At 45.7% G+C, this 15,507-nt stretch overlaps 1 long non-coding RNA gene and 1 pseudogene across 1 annotated transcript in view; one reads left to right on the forward strand and one right to left on the reverse strand.

Moving 5' to 3' along the window:
• Positions 1-15,507, forward strand: part of LOC141977841 (uncharacterized) — a 146,737-nt gene that overhangs the window by 38,461 nt on the left and 92,769 nt on the right. The gene's annotated exons all lie outside the window — the stretch shown is intronic.
• On the reverse strand, positions 5,958-6,986 carry LOC141977840 (E3 ubiquitin-protein ligase RNF167 pseudogene; annotated as a pseudogene).

Genomic DNA, 15,507 nt, shown 5'->3' on the forward strand with positions numbered 1-15,507 from the left:
CCCTGTATTTTCCACTGAATGCATCTGATGAAGTGAGCTGTAGCTCAAATAAATGTGTTAGTCTCTAAGGTGCCACAAGTACTCCTTTTCTTTTTGTATATCCATTGTTAGTGGTGGATTAGAGAAATTCTGTTGGCTCAAGTTCTGTGTTGGGTTCTAGCCCTCCTATCCAGGGAGGAAATGCGTTCATGTTTCAGGACATAGGCCAAACACTAAGTAATGGGGTTAGGAAGAAAGTTTCTGGGGGGACAGATTGTTCCGTAATTGTCCATGGTGGCGTTTCTTGCCTTAGTTAGCCCTGGTCACGGCTGGAGGCAAGATGCTGGCGTGGATAGATCATTGAGCTGATCTGGTACGGAGGATCTTGAATGGGAAAAGAATAGTCCCGACTGTGGAGGTTTGAGGATGACCTTGAAGAGTAGGGAGCACAGTGGCTGAGAAAATGAAGGTGCTAAAGTATTAACATCTCCCAGAAAGCTAAACAATGGAACTTGGAATTGCCTTTTTTTCCCCCCTCAGTGCAAGGAGGAGGCAGCTGGAATGCTGGGGAACGTAATAAATGATTACCTGGCTTTGAGCTAGCAGCTGGGTGAATGCTCTCATCCCACGCTGTCTATGTTCATGCGCTCCTGTCATCTGCTTACGAGGGCTAATGGAAATGAAACGACCTGAGACCGGATTTCCAGGTGTGGATCTGTTTTGCCAAATGTAGTTCTTAACACGCTGTCACGGGGCTAGAAAGGAGAAGCCCTGGAACCCAATCCCTCCATCGAAGTCAATGGAATTACAGCCAGATCCTTGGGCAAGCAGGAAACAGTTTGTCTGAACTCTTGTAGCAAAGAAACGTGGCATCATCATGGCATCAGGAATCCTTCACCTTGGAGAGGCATGAGAAATGCATGGCTTTTGTCTGAGAATGAAATTTCTCTGACACTGGCTGTGACGAATTGTTTTGCAGTGTCTGTGCTCTGGGCTGCAAGGACCTTGGGCGAGGAGTGGGGGCGGGCATGGCATTTTGCCTTTCAGTCCTTTTAAAGACTTGAATAAATGTTTACACAATGACACTTCTTAGGCGCTGCACACCTGCTCTAATTAAAAGCAATTTGTTTCCTGGAGCTCTTTATTATTCCTGCCGTGGGAGCCCCTGTTGCTTTCTCAGAGGCAAGACTCCAACTAATCTCCGTCCAATTCTGCCTGCACACTGCTCCTGCTTTTCCAGCAAAAGCCCCCAGGACAGGACGGTAAATAATCTTTAAGGCCACATTGGGAAGGGAAGCTAGGAAGGTTCAGTAAAATACTTGGGCTATACGTCTCCTCCGGAAGGGGGTGAAGGCTAAAAGGAATAGCTTGTCAGTAACGGTTTCTTGCGATTGTGTCTCCTTCCACGGAGAATCCCTGAAAGTTTAAGAAATATTTGACCAGGAAAAAAAATCCCTTTGAAGAGGAAACCAATGAATTCTGCCCATGGTCTGTGCAAGCGTTTACTAGGGAGAAGGAAAGGAGGACTTGTGGCACCTTAGAGACTAACCAATTTATTTGAGCATGAGCTTTTGTGAGCTACAGCTCACTTCATCGGATGCATACTGTGGAAATTGCAGAAGACATTATATACACAGACACCATGAAACAATACCTCCTCCCACCCCACTCTCCTGCTGGTAATAGCTTATCTAAAGTGATCATCAAGTTGGGCCATTTCCAGCACAAATCCAGGTTTTCTCACCCTCCGCCCCCCCACAGACAAACTCACTCTCTTGCTGGTAATAGCCCATCAAAAGTGACCACTGTCTTCACAATGTGTATGATAATCAAGGTGGGCCATTTCCTGCAGAAATCCAGGTTCTCTCACCCCCTCACCCCCCTCCATAAATCTTGGATTTATGCTGGAAGTGGCCCACCTTGATTGTCATGCACAGTGTGGGGAGAGTGGTCAGTTTGGATGAGCTATTGCCAGCAGGAGAGTGAGTTTGTGTGTGGGGAGGGGGTGAGAAAACCTAGATTTGTGCTGGAAATGGCCCACCTTGATTATCATGCACATTGTAGGGGGAGTGGTCACTTCGGATGAGCTATTACCAGCAGGAGAGTGAGTTTGTGTGTGTATGGGGGTGGGGGAGTGAGAAAACCTGGATTTGTGCTGGAAATGGCCCACTTTGATTTTCATGCAGGTTGTAAGGAGAGTGGTCACTTTGGATAGGCTATTACCAGCAGGAGAGTGAGTTTGTGTGTGTGGTTTTTGGAGGGGGGTGAGGGGGTGAGAGAACCTGGATTTCTGCAGGAAATGGCCCACCTTGATTATCATACACATTGTGAAGACAGTGGTCACTTTTGATGGGCTATTACCAGCAAGAGAGTGAGTTTGTCTGTGGGGGGGTGGAGGGTGAGAAAACCTGGATTTGTGCTGGAAATGGCCCAACTTGATGATCACTTTAGATAAGCTATTACCAGCAGGAGAGTGGGGTGGGAGGAGGTATTGTTTCATGGTGTCTGTGTATATAATGTCTTCTGCAGTTTCCACAGTATGCATCCGATGAAGTGAGCTGTAGCTCACCAAAGCTCATGCTCAAATAAATTGGTTAGTCTCTAAGGTGCCACAAGTCCTCCTTTTCTTTTTGCGAATACAGACTAACACGGCTGTTACTCTGAAACTAGGGAGAAGGTTATGGAGCTGTGTATTAGCCTCCTCCCCTTTGTATTTAACGACAGCAGGTGGGCTTAGTATTAGCCTGACTCTGTAACACTCCCACTGATTTGAGTGGGAGCAAAGTTAGGATGGTGTGCGTGCTTCTGGAAATCCCACCCAGCATAGGGTGGAAGCGAACACGGTTTGGGCAATTCCCAGTGCTCCTCCTCCTACAAAAGGCTGAGTACCACCTGCATGGGGCGGACCATTCTCAGCGCCCATTGGGCACCAGTTCACCGTTCGCTTGTGTGGTCATGTAGCCCAGTGTGGCATGGATGCAAAACACTACCATTCTGAGTGGTTAGCATTTTCCACTCCTTTTGATTTTGCAAGGTTGAAGGGAAAGATGTACTGAGCTCATTGACTTCAGCAAGAATGGAGGAGAGCCAGGGAGTGACCAGATTTTCCATTTCGTGGCGAATTCTGCCCTTCCAAAAATTTTTTCAAGTATGAAACAGAATGAATAAAAACAAGCAAATGAAAAAGAAAGTTTTCTGAAAAAAAGTTTGTTTCGGGTCAATCAAAATATTTCCTTTTGATTTTGACCTTTAAAAATGTTTAAAATAATTTTTTATTAAAAAAAAAACCAATGAATTTTGTTTTGAAAAGTCATTTCAAAAAATGAAAAATGAAAACGTTCCATTCTGAAAAAGTCAAAACCGGATGATGTTTCTACATTATCAAAGCACTTTGAGGGTTTTTTTTAAAATGAAACTTCATCAAAATTGACACCTTTTTCAAAACATGTAGATGAAAATGGTATTTTTTGTTGAAGAACCATTTGGACAAAAATGTTTTGACCAGCTCAAGAGTTGAGGGTGCTTAGCAACTGGCAGGAGGCATTCAGTGCCTTGCAAGACCAGCCCCAGTCACTCGATACGACTTGCAACCTAGCTTTTGGGGTTGACTATCATCCCAGTACAGGTTGGCCCCTCTAGGTGAGGCATAGCGTGGTGAAAAGGCTCAACACTGAATGGATACAAAGCTTGAATTCTCTGCCCATAGTAAGAAGCAGCTCAAAGTTGGAAATTCTTGAGGCAGGAGTGTAAGAAGCCAAGAATCAGATGAGTATGGAGGCTTAATGGAAAGAGAATCAGTGCTGATGTGCATTGGTGAAGCAAATGCGGGGGAGTTCAGCTGCTTGGAATGGTGTGAGGCAAGGGACAGCTGGCTGCAGACTAACACATTATTTAGAAGGCAATGTTCATAAGAGAGGTCAGGTTTTGTACAGGCTTTTATGTATGTTTCATTGACCACAGCCAAAGCATCTCTTATTCTAATTAAATGCATGTCATTCAGCCAGCGCCACTGCTGTGACGGATGCTGGCAATTAAATCAACAGTGTGTCTCTCCTTTTTATAGTCATCCTTTCGCTCGGCAATCCTTATCAGAGCCGAAGTGGTGGGTACTTAAGGTCATTTTTTGCTTTGGGAGACATTCAAAGCAGAACAAAGCCAGAGCTAGTAGTTAACAGGTTTTTCAAATTTGATGGGGAAAATGATTGGAGTCCCTCCCATTCAGACCTGAAGTCTTCTAGAGTGGCCCTCAGTGGAGAATTCCAATCTTCCTTCAAGTGATTTTCTTTCCCTTAATCAAGATCTTCATCTTGTGACTTCCAACAAGATTTGCAACCTGCCTCAAATCTCCCCATTCCATTCTATGTAATGACCTTTAATTTAGATCCCCAGACTGTCCCTGTTACGTGCCTAGAAGGAAGTGGTTCTCCTTCAATCCCATCATGGAGACGGGCTGAAATTAGCAGGACCTTGTCAAGATGGCTTTCTAATTTGTTTTGATTAAGCCAAATTGTGCTGCAGCAGCAAATTTGTAGTGTAATAAGGACAAACCCTCTGAGGGATAAATTTTACTGTAGAAGGTGGAATCTTGATCTTGTAAGATCTTTGAGGGGAAAAAATATATAATGGAAGCAGAAAGATGATGAAGCTTAGTCATTTAAAGAGGTATATTAAATGCAGCATTTGCACAGTGGGAATTCAAACCATGTTGATAATTCATTTTAAACAAGCCCTGTGCCTGCTAATGGTGAGCTGGCTTGATAACACAATGAGTTGGTCTGTCTATCCATGTAAACGTTCTGTTGAAGGATGGTAATATAGCTGTGTAACAAAATCAAGCAGGACTCCAGTTAATCAGGGCAGTTAGGCCAACTGGGTTGGCTTTTCCCCACGCTTGTGGTATGTAGACAGAGATAGAGACAATTTAAATACAAAAGATGCATAGATCCTTGTTCTCAGATGGTAGAAACCAAGATGGCTCCAATAAAGTCTATGAAGTCACACTGATTTACAACAGCAGAAAATTTGGTTCAGCAGAAGAACAAAAGGAAGAATGATTGCGAAAGAAGCACAGTGAGAGACAAATAAACAGGGAACCTTGGGCATGTCACTTCCCGTCTCTGTGCCTCTGTTTCCCCACATCTAAAATGGGGATAATGATACTGAACTTCCTAGGTAAAATCCTTTGAGATCTATGGTTGGAAAGGACCCCAGTAATTGTTATCATTATTACCACGAGAGTGCAAAGTATAATTAATATTAATAATAAATCTTTTGTTGTTTATTATTATTATTGTCCTTGTTGTTTGTTGTTAGTAGATTTTTGGTCCATTTGAGGAGTTGCAGTAGGAGATGGTGGTGGGCCATCTAAACAGAGATGCTCACAGTAATGGGGTGATTTCTGATGCATTTTATTTTCACCCAATCTAACAAGTTTTTACATCTTGCCAGCTGATCTCATTTAACCAAACCCAAACTGGTGCTAGAAATTACCCAGAAAAATCTGTGTGAAATAAACAACCTGCAGAGTGTGAGGCATGTGCGGGAAGACGGTTGTTAGGGAGAACTTGAGGAAAAGCAGAGGATCTGGTGGTGGCTTCAAGCCACTCTTCCTCATCGTTTGACAGCTGATATTGCAGGCCACTGCTGGATGTTCTGGTAGCCAGACCTGGTGTGACTCCAGTTGACTTCAGCAGAGTTTCACTTTCCTAAAACCAGCTTGGATTCAACCTGCTGCCCAAGATAAGCAGAGCAAAGGAAGTGCATTCGGTGTTCAACTGCTCATCACCGTCTGCCTCCGCTGCTCTTCCCTTTCCATGTCTTTCTGGGTCCATGCTGAGCTAAAATGATTCCCAATAAACTTTGGCCAGAGCTAGAGTGGAGAGGGAGGATGGAAGGGGAAGCTGAGAGTATGGGGGAGTCTGCGTTTGGCAGAACTATGTTAGTCAGATTTTGGTTTGGCCGTCCCGGGAGTGGCTCCATTACTGCCGCTCCCTGTTGTGTCCATCTTCCTCCTCCTCCTGGCTGCCCTCATCCCCCTCCTCCTCTATACATCCCTCTATGTACAAGTCAGGACTTTCTGCTGCCACAGTCACCCTCTGCATGCAGAGAGGGCAGGTCTTATTCCAGGTCTGGGTTAAGAGCCATTGGTCTATGCATTTGCTGTGATAGGCATGGGAGCAAGACAGGATCTTCAGCATGTCTCCCTTTTCATATGTCTCCAGGCAGATGGCACATTCTGTGTACTTGGCACCTCTGTTAAACGTGTTGGTGGAGGACTTCTTCCCCTGCTCCTCCCTTTGCGGGTTTCTCCTCTTCCTCCAGATGTGGTACCCCATTATGTATTTCACAATGAGCAGGATGCCTGTCACTGCGGCCACCAGGATGCTAATTGCCCTGCAGACTGGAAGAATCGGGACATGGGAGCAGTGTCCCAGCAGCTGCAGCCGGCACCTGCAAGCACGCGGGCAGGCGTTCCCAGCATCCTCCTGCCAGGCGAAGTGATAGTATTCAGGGACAAGGATGACGTGAGCTCCTTCCTTAGAGCGGCAAACCTTTCTCAAGAGCTCAGAGGTTGCTTCCCCAGTGAAGACAGAAGGTATCTCGATCCGCTGCCCAATCTCTTCTGTGCCAATTGCCATATCCACAAGGGCTTGTGAGTTCACGTTGTGCACGATGGCAGCTCGGTACCCGGCTTGCTGAGCATGTCGGACCTTGGCACCAAAAGTGCAGTCGTAGCGGCGGATGAGCACGATGAAGGCCATGGAGGAGTTGCGGGGCGCTGGCGGGCTGTCGATAGGGTGACAGGCGTTGGCAGGCATCGCCTCGATCAGATAACCTGTCAGTCCCTTGCTGGGGAGTGGAGGCCCAAAGAGTGCAGGGAGAGCACTGAAATCTTGGCTGGTGGAGTTACGGTTGTAAATTGCACGGATAAAGGCTTTGCCGTTGGGCACCAGGAAGAGCAGGACTACAGTGGCCATATGGAAAGGAGACAGGAGCAGTGGCCGCATGCTGGTGGCTAGTGGAGAACTCTCTGTACCGGTGCTAGCTTGGGTCTTGTCTAAGAGGAAGCTCTGGCTTCAGAGGCCTTTATGGGGAACAGTGGACTGAAGGTGACTACTGGATCTTCCATGTGTCGGAACAGACTGGACCCTTCCCGCCAGGCAGTGATAACAGCAGGACTCGACAAGATGTAGTGGGTGTTGAGTTATACCCAAGCCTTCAAGCTTCTGGTTGCAGCTTCCTTTGCTTGTCAAGCTGGTCTGTTTGCTCCCAACTGATTCTTAGCTTCTGCTTCCAGCTGCCAAGCAACCTTCCAGAACCTTCTCCCCAGGTCCTTATGACCTCACTGCCCAGCTGTCCTGCAGCTGCGGACATTTCTCCTTTCTCTCTCCCTGGTGACTCTTCTCCTGGGCAGGCTGGAGTCACCTCCACCTTTGCCCTCTGTGCCTGCTATCCCCTCTTGCCTCCCTGATCCTTCCATTCTCTGCCTCCCTCTGTTCTCCTCCCCTCTTGAGCTTCCCTCACTCCCCCAGTAACTTCCTCTTTCCCGTTCTTGGTTCCACCCCACCTTTGTTTCCGTGTCTCCTCCACGTCTCTCTCCATGGCTCCCCTTGGCCCTCTCTCCTGCACTGTCTCTTATTTAGGGTCTGCCCCTTACCTGGCTTTTCCTTTGGTCCCACTTTGCCCTGTCACTTCTCTGGCTCTTTCCTGAGTCCTCTGCTCCCTATCTGCCCCTGGTTCCCCCCTCTCTCCCTCCGCCCCCTCCCCGGCCCCGCCCCAACACACTTGTCTGGTTTCCAGTCTCTTCCTGAGGAGAGGCATATAAATGATCAAACCCACCACTGAAGCTCTGCCAGAAATGGCTTGGATGAATGGTAGCTTTTCTTCCCTGGTTAGGGCTGGCTCTCGGCAGACCCTTTGGCCTTGTCCTCTGCACCATAACCGTGGCATGGGTCATACTGCAGCACGACATGTACCTATTGTGGCTTAGTGCTGTAGAATAGACTTCTCGCCCGGCCTGGGTTACATCACTGCTTCACTGCCTTGTCCAGTCTCTCTCTCTCTTTCTCACGTCCACCCCAGCCCTTACACCATATTTTTCCCTCCCATCCTGTTTGCAAGTTTCTAATTACAAGTTCCCATTCTTTGGCAGGGCTTGAGGCATTTCTAATGGGAATCCCCTGCAGAGGGAAGAGGGGGAATCTGTTGGGTCATCCCCATCCACTCAGGAATGCAGATCCCGGCTCATTTTGTAGTGTAGAGGTAATTCCCTGCTCCATCTGTGGGCTTGGAAGGGCTGCATTTCTTATTATTGTTTCCATCTATGCCACTTACCCAGTTCCAAGGCAAATCATAGGGGATGACTTGTGACTAGTAGTTATTTTTATCACAGTAGCACCTACAGGGCCCCAGCCAAGATCAGGGCCCATTGTGCTTGGCACCAAGGGGCTACTACCTCTGAAGCGGATCTTTAATGGCTCCCAATGGGGCAGATTACTGTCATACCAGTGAAAAAGGTCCACAGTAATTAACTTGCACACACTGCAGTTTATTCGAGAAGGAATTCGAGAAACAAGCAGTAAAGGGTTACATTAAGCACATAACTCCTATGTTAGACATTTAAGAACTATACATTAAGAGCTATACATTCCTCTTAGCGATCCTCTCTTTCACAAACATACACAAGCAGGCCCTGTGCTAGCCTCACACAGTTCCTGCTTGGCAAACAGAGAAGGTAGTTACCAATTATATGGACGACTTCTTCTCTCGAGGTCTGGTCTCCGCAGTTCTCTGGTCTGTCTTGGATTCCCTCGAGGCCAGGCCTTGGCTGCCTGGAAACCCCTCAGGTCACAGTCCTACTCGAGCCCACGGAGCAGAGTTTTGGTTACTCTGTCTAGCAGCTTCTTCAAGCGTCAATTAAGGAATCCCCGCTCTCTCTCTGATAGTAATTTACTTTGCTTGATTCTTACACTCTTTTTCCTCAGAAGAGTCACATATCTCAAAAGCATGCCCAGTGAGCGTGTGGTTATTACTTTTGTCTGATTAGTATTTTAGAAGGGGCTCTGTGTGTGTGGGGTGGGGGGTACCGAACAAAGACCACTCCGTGTTTACTCACTCATCAATCATTCACTCTGGCTCTCTTCATGGTGTCCTTGCTGTAGGGTCACTATAACCAGGTCGGCCTGTGCTCCATGATGGAACTGTGTGCATGTGATATTTACTTTTGCACAGGCCCATATTTGCCAACCAATAGGTTCATTATCAATTGCACACGCAGGATTTGTCCGTCCTTTATCACATCTGCTTCTGCTTAAAGGGAGCCTGCTCCCAGGATCCTCTGCAGTTCTTCAGCCATGTTTAAGTCATGTCAAGTTGTGCTCACACCATTCATTCAGTACGGCACCATCCCAACAGGTGCTGAACATACAAGAGAAACAGTCCCTACCCTGAAAAGTTTGCAATCTAAATAGGCAAGAGTTGGAGGGGAAACAGAGGCACACGACTTGCTTGGGATTGTGCAGCAGGGTAAGGGAGGAGCAGGAGCCAGGAATAGAAAGCTGCCTCACAGGGTGCTATGAGGATAAATGCATGAAAAAAGATTTGAGACGTGCTCAGGGCTAGCCTGGGAGATGGGATGGGAGGAGGTGGCTTAGTAACTAATCTTCATCTTTTACAGTGGGTGTAAAATCAGTCCTTGTAGTTAACTGATTGAGAATAAATAGTTTGAAGCTAGTTAGATTTGCTATTGGCTCAGCTCACCATTGCAAATAGAACTGGAATACTTGGATGTTGGCTTTCCGAATACGTATGTGGCTCTAAAGTACTGAACAGCAGGCAGTTCCAGTGCAAAGGTAGGACACGAAGTAAGAGGAAGGTCCTATCCAGAGATGGTGGAGAAAAGTGGTCAATAGGATTTATAGCTGCAATTGTATAGCCAAATTCTGCTCCAAGTTACACTGGCATAAACCCAAAATAACTTTGGCTGTCCATAAACGACAAAGTGCACCAGGGACCTTAATTTTCCATGTTTTTTTCAGTGTTACAAAGTGTGGCAAGGGGTGAGTGGGTCTTGAAAATCACCCAAACATGTGTTACTTAATTTATGGACAGGCCCTGGAGTTCAGTGGAGTGACTCTGGATTTACACCCATATAAATGAAAGCAAGACTTGGCCCATAGAGTGGACTTTGGATCATGCAGCAGGACTAACACTGCTGCCAGCTATGAGCAAATGCACTGGAGCACATCAGAGTGTGACATCTAGGACCACACAAGAGCTATGAGAAGTGGATTTTGTGAGCCAAACTATTTTTTTTTCCAAAGCACTGATTCCATTTCCCTGTGTTCTTAAGCAGCTTCAATCCATCTTACTGCATTACAGAAACTGTTGATTGTTCTACTGTAGTGAGTAATAACAACTTGTACTTTACAGATTACCCCAGAGAACTATATCCACGGCTTAGCTGTACCACACATTAATGAGTGCAAAGACACCTTGATTTGTGACAATGCATAAAAACTTCTCCTAGAGCAGAGAAAGAGAAGTGGTGCGGATGTAAAAAGTCAGAAAGAGGGGGATTTGGAGGCAGAGAAAGAGAGGAAAGGAGAAATGGGTGTGGATTGACTCAGTACAAATTTCAACAGTGGAAGAATGGGCTCTGGAAATTCAGGAACAGAGTTGGAGGAGAAGGGAAAAAAAGAAAAAGAAATGGGGTCTTGTTGGTGGCAAAGAGAGATGGAGCAGGAGATAAGCCTTAGGGAGAACAGGGGAAACACAAGTTGTATGTTTTCATACATACAAAGTGTCCGGGTGACAACCAGGGGTTTTGTTCATGAAATTATCTGTCTAAGTCTCCCTTTCTCTTGCCCTTGCACTCCCAATAAAGAAGCCCTGCTCAGTACAATGAAATCAGAGTTGTCAGTGCTAGCAATCCCTGGCCCCAAACCCAATCATGGCAAAGGGAATTGGTGACTGCATCCAGAAGGTAAAGCTGGATTGGTTCGCACTGACCCCAGGTTGAACCTCTTTTGTTCGTACAAAATACGCAGGGCTGAGGGTTGCCTTCCCAATCTGTCTATGCAGGTGTAAGCTTGTATGAAGGGAGGTCACATAGGACTTAATTGTGACTCAAATTGGTGATGCTTGGAGAATCCATACCAGTCACGAGGAAGAGAGAGAATCTCTAGAGAGGCCACTGAGAATGAAATGGAGAGTAGGGAGGGGCACTGAGGATTGATCGAGCATCATTCCCCAAGTAGTTAAATTCTGCTCCAGTTTCCAATGTCTTTCCTTTTACTTTCACCTCTCCCCATTCATGTGGACTTATAACCAATAGAGCTAGTTGGAAAATGCCATTTTGACAAAACTGGGTTTGTTTTTTTTTTTGGTTTTTTTTTTTTGAGAAACTGTATTGATTTTGACAAAATTTCATTTAGGAAAAAAATGGAAAAAAGCTTCAAAAGTGTCAAACTGTCTTGTTTTTTGAAGTTTTCAGAACAAAAATTTTGATTTTTTTTTTGCTTTGAAATTGTCTCTGTTTCATTTATAAATAAATAAAGGGTTGAAATCAAAATGAAATGTTTCAAATTTAGCTAAATTAAATGTTTTAATTAACCCTATCCTAAATTATTTTTGGAATTTTGTTTTGCCAAAAAAGTCAAAATTTTTGGCTTTCCATCTCGATTCAGGACCAAAAAAAAAAAAAAAAAAGGTTGAAATCTTACAAAGTTCCCTGGGATGGAAATTCTGTTTTCTGACCATGTCTAATAATCAGTGAGCAGGAAGGGTGACGAACGGATCCAACCAGAAGGATCCAATCACCAGCGGAGATGGATTGCATCCTGTTTGCAGTTGCTTCCATGGAAGAAATCACATTGGTCCTATTCTCACTGAAGTCATCGGGCGCAGGATTGGACTCTAGGAGCTAAAACCCACCCTGCACGATGATGGATGGGCATGTAGGCAAAATCCCCATATTGCAGGAGGGACTCCACGCTCCATACAGCCTTGGTGAAGAGTAGGGGTCGCTGGTTCTGCGGCCCAAGTTGATTCTCTCCTTCCCCATCCCTCCTCCCCCAGAGGGTTATTAGGGATGCAAGGCAAAATTCTCGGCTGGTGTAATTCCACTGAAGTCACTAGAGTTCTGCCAGAGGGGCATGTGGCACATCCCCTTTAACTATAGTAGATATTATATGTCAGTCTTCAAGGCTGAAATTCACTCCTGTGCATCAGCCATCACAAGACCTATCCATCACTTATGTCCCAATTAAACCCTGAGAGTAGTTCCTTTCTTAGTGTTGGCTCTTTGCACAGGGATGAGTTTCATCCTTACTGAAAGGTTGCATTTAGGTGGCTGATTACCCTGTATGTAGCCTGAATTGCTCCCTGTGATCTATAGTGCTGACGTTTTCTGGTTGTCTAGGCGCGATAGTTCTCTGCATTGGGTCAGGTCATCAGCATTTTCTTCTGTGGGTCTGGTAAAACTCCTAGCAATATAATAAACTGCACGCACACGCGCATGCACACACACACACACACACACACACACACACACACACACACACACACACAAGCCCTTCAATAAAAGGCATGAGAAAAATGACAAAAATAAAGCTCTCACCAATGAGATCTATAAATCATTCTTTGGTTCTGTGCTTGAATCTGGTTATTGCTTAATAGAATATGCGCGGTGAAGCTTGGTTTATGGGAGCAGGGAATATGCCAAAGGGATAGGCAGGCAGTTGAAAATATTGTAGAGCCTTCTGACTGGATCCCATCTATATCTCACTTAGCAAGATTCTATTTGTCTCTGACTGGATCTTTTGGAACTGATTGCCTTTCAATCTCTTTCTGCCTGGGAATATTTCCAACAGGATTCCTCTTTAGCTCTGCTTCTCATTGGAGCTGCACCTGGGAGGGAAACGGTTTTCCTATCCCACAAAAAGTTTTTGAGATTTTGATAAATGTTCCTGTCTCAGATCAGGAAAAAAAGTCAAAATATTGACGTTTTTCTCAAACCAAAAGTCTAAAAAAGAAATGGTTTGGGTAGGTCGCAACATTTTGTTTCAATGTTGATCATTTTAAAAACATTTTTTTTATCATAATTGGCTTTGTTTTCAAAACAAAGCATCATTTTGAACCAGAAAACTGGAAATTTTCATTTCAGGAGTTGACAAAAAAAAAATCCTCAAAATTTTATCCAGTAGAAAAATTTGTCAAAACCACCCGTTTCCCATGCAAAGTTTCAGTTTCAACCAATTGACATTTTCCAAAAATAAAACAAAAATACCCGTTTTGATGAAAAACTCAGGACCAGCTTTCTGATGGGATCTTTCCTGTCTCCCCGCTGATTATAGGATCCCTCGCTATTGTTTCTGGTTGGCTCCAGAACACCTCTGTCATTCTGCTTCTACGCTGGGCCCTTGTCTCAAATATTTTCGGGTTGTTGTGGCCTTTTTGGTATGGAAGGTGTTAGAAGTCAGTTAAATGTAGAGGTAAAAATGGTCTCTTGCTTGCCTCTACTTTGGTTCTCAGTTCAAGTGGTGAAATGGGGCCTCCTTCCTGGTAATTGCTCTGCTCACTCTTAAAATTGCTGACTCCCCTGTGTGGCTTGCTGACATTTAAATTAACAGCAATTATACCAAGACAGCAGATTGCATGGATTTCAAGGAAAAGAGGATAGAGCACATCCAGAAGATGCTGTAATATAGCTGCCTGCCTCTCTGTACTCTCCACATAAGCCTTGCCCCTCCTTTTCCAGCCCCTCCTCTAACCATGCTCTCCCCAACTTCGCTCCTAACCGATGATTACACCAGAACATTAATTGAACTTGGTTTCACTGTCACACTGGCCAGATCCTAAGCCAGGGTAAATCTGAAGACAGACAATGGAGTTTCACCGATTTACTCAAACTGAGGATCTAGCTTCTCCATATTTTTCTCTAGTGCATTCTCTCTACAATTTATCCTACATACTGGTTGTAACTTGGATAAAGCAATCTCTAAAGAAGTTACTAATAATCAACCTGTGGCAAATAGGAGCACGTCCCATCCCAGCAATAAGCCAGCCTGGCTCTGCAGACAGTTATTAATATTTGATGGAGGGTGGCAGATCAGACAGCTACAGTGCAGGAGGCCAAGGCATCTGTGGCAGACGCTTTAGATTTACAGTGTGATAGTCTTTGATAATGGTAAGCAGAGTGGAGAACCCATCTTTTCCTTTCGTATACAGATCTTGCTTCTCTTGAAGCATTTTGGGCCAGTTCAATACCCCGAAATAAAACATTTCCGTTTCAGGAATGTCAGAATATTTCCCTTCAAACGAAAATATTGAAATGAAACCTTTCAGCGTTTTCCAAATTGAAATGTAAGCAGTGTCAGGATGAGCTCCACCCTGACATCTGGTGGTGAGGTGTGGCAAGTTGTGGAAAAAAACTTCAGGGGCCGATCTCATTTGCATAGGCACACCCACCCCGCCTAGACTGAGGCCATAGCTGCCCAAATGGTCACTTCGGCTGCTGTGGGATCCCCAGTGTCTCTGTTATTGGGGCAGGAAGAATAAATTGTTATTACCCTGATTATGGGAACTGTGCTTGGAACTGTACTTGGCCTTTTGTTATGATGGAGGGACTCACCATCAACTAAGTAGCACTCGCTAGGCAAGGGTCATGGGTTCCAAAACTGTGTGAATGGAGAGAGGCTGGGGACAAGTATTAATACTTGGTGGCATGGGCCCCTTGGTGAGGGCCCTACATGCTAATTGCACTTCCTCCTCTCTCCACTGTGGAATATCAGAGCTAGTTTTGATTTCATTAGAAGTCTAGTTACAGGCTGCTGAGCTCACTTTGGGCTAATGGTGCACCAGCACTGAGGCTCCCCTACAACAAGCTGAATTCACCAAAGAGCTGAACTGACTAAGAGCTGAAATCACTGCGCGTTGTGTTAAGTAGTGGGGGAGCCTGAAGATATATTGTGGAGCAGTTTGCGGGACGGCTGGAGTGCCTTGTGGACAGGCTGGCGGAGGAGTTCGTAGGACGGCAGGAGCTGTTGGTGGGACGCGGAGCAGTTCGTGGGACGGCGGGAGCTGCTTGTGGGCCGCAGAGCGGAGCGGAGTGGAGCTGAGCTGAGCGAAGGAGTTCGTGGGGCGGCTGGCGGAGCGGAGCGGAGCGAAGGCCTATGGAGCTGTGGGGCGGTCAGCTTCAGATCATGTAAGGTGCCTCTTACCCCCGTCCCATCTCCACCCAGGGTGGGAGGTAAAGCTCCGCAGATAAACTTTCGAACTCTGGGGCTGCCCTGACCAGGGACAGAGACTTTTGGGTCATTGGACTTTTGGGACTTTGGGTGATTTGGGGTTGCTGGACTCAAGAACCAAAGGGAAAGGGGCATGCCCCAATTTGCTTGGGGTGGGTTTTTTTTGCTCATGGGTTGTGTTATGAATCCTGTTGGTGGTGTTTCCCCAACATAATGCCACATTGTTTCTCTCTGTTATTAAAAGGCTTTTTGCTACACTCAGACTATGTGCTTGCGAGAG

This window comes from Natator depressus, chromosome 25 (genome assembly GCF_965152275.1).
Source record: "Natator depressus isolate rNatDep1 chromosome 25, rNatDep2.hap1, whole genome shotgun sequence".
NCBI lineage: Eukaryota > Metazoa > Chordata > Testudines > Cheloniidae > Natator > Natator depressus.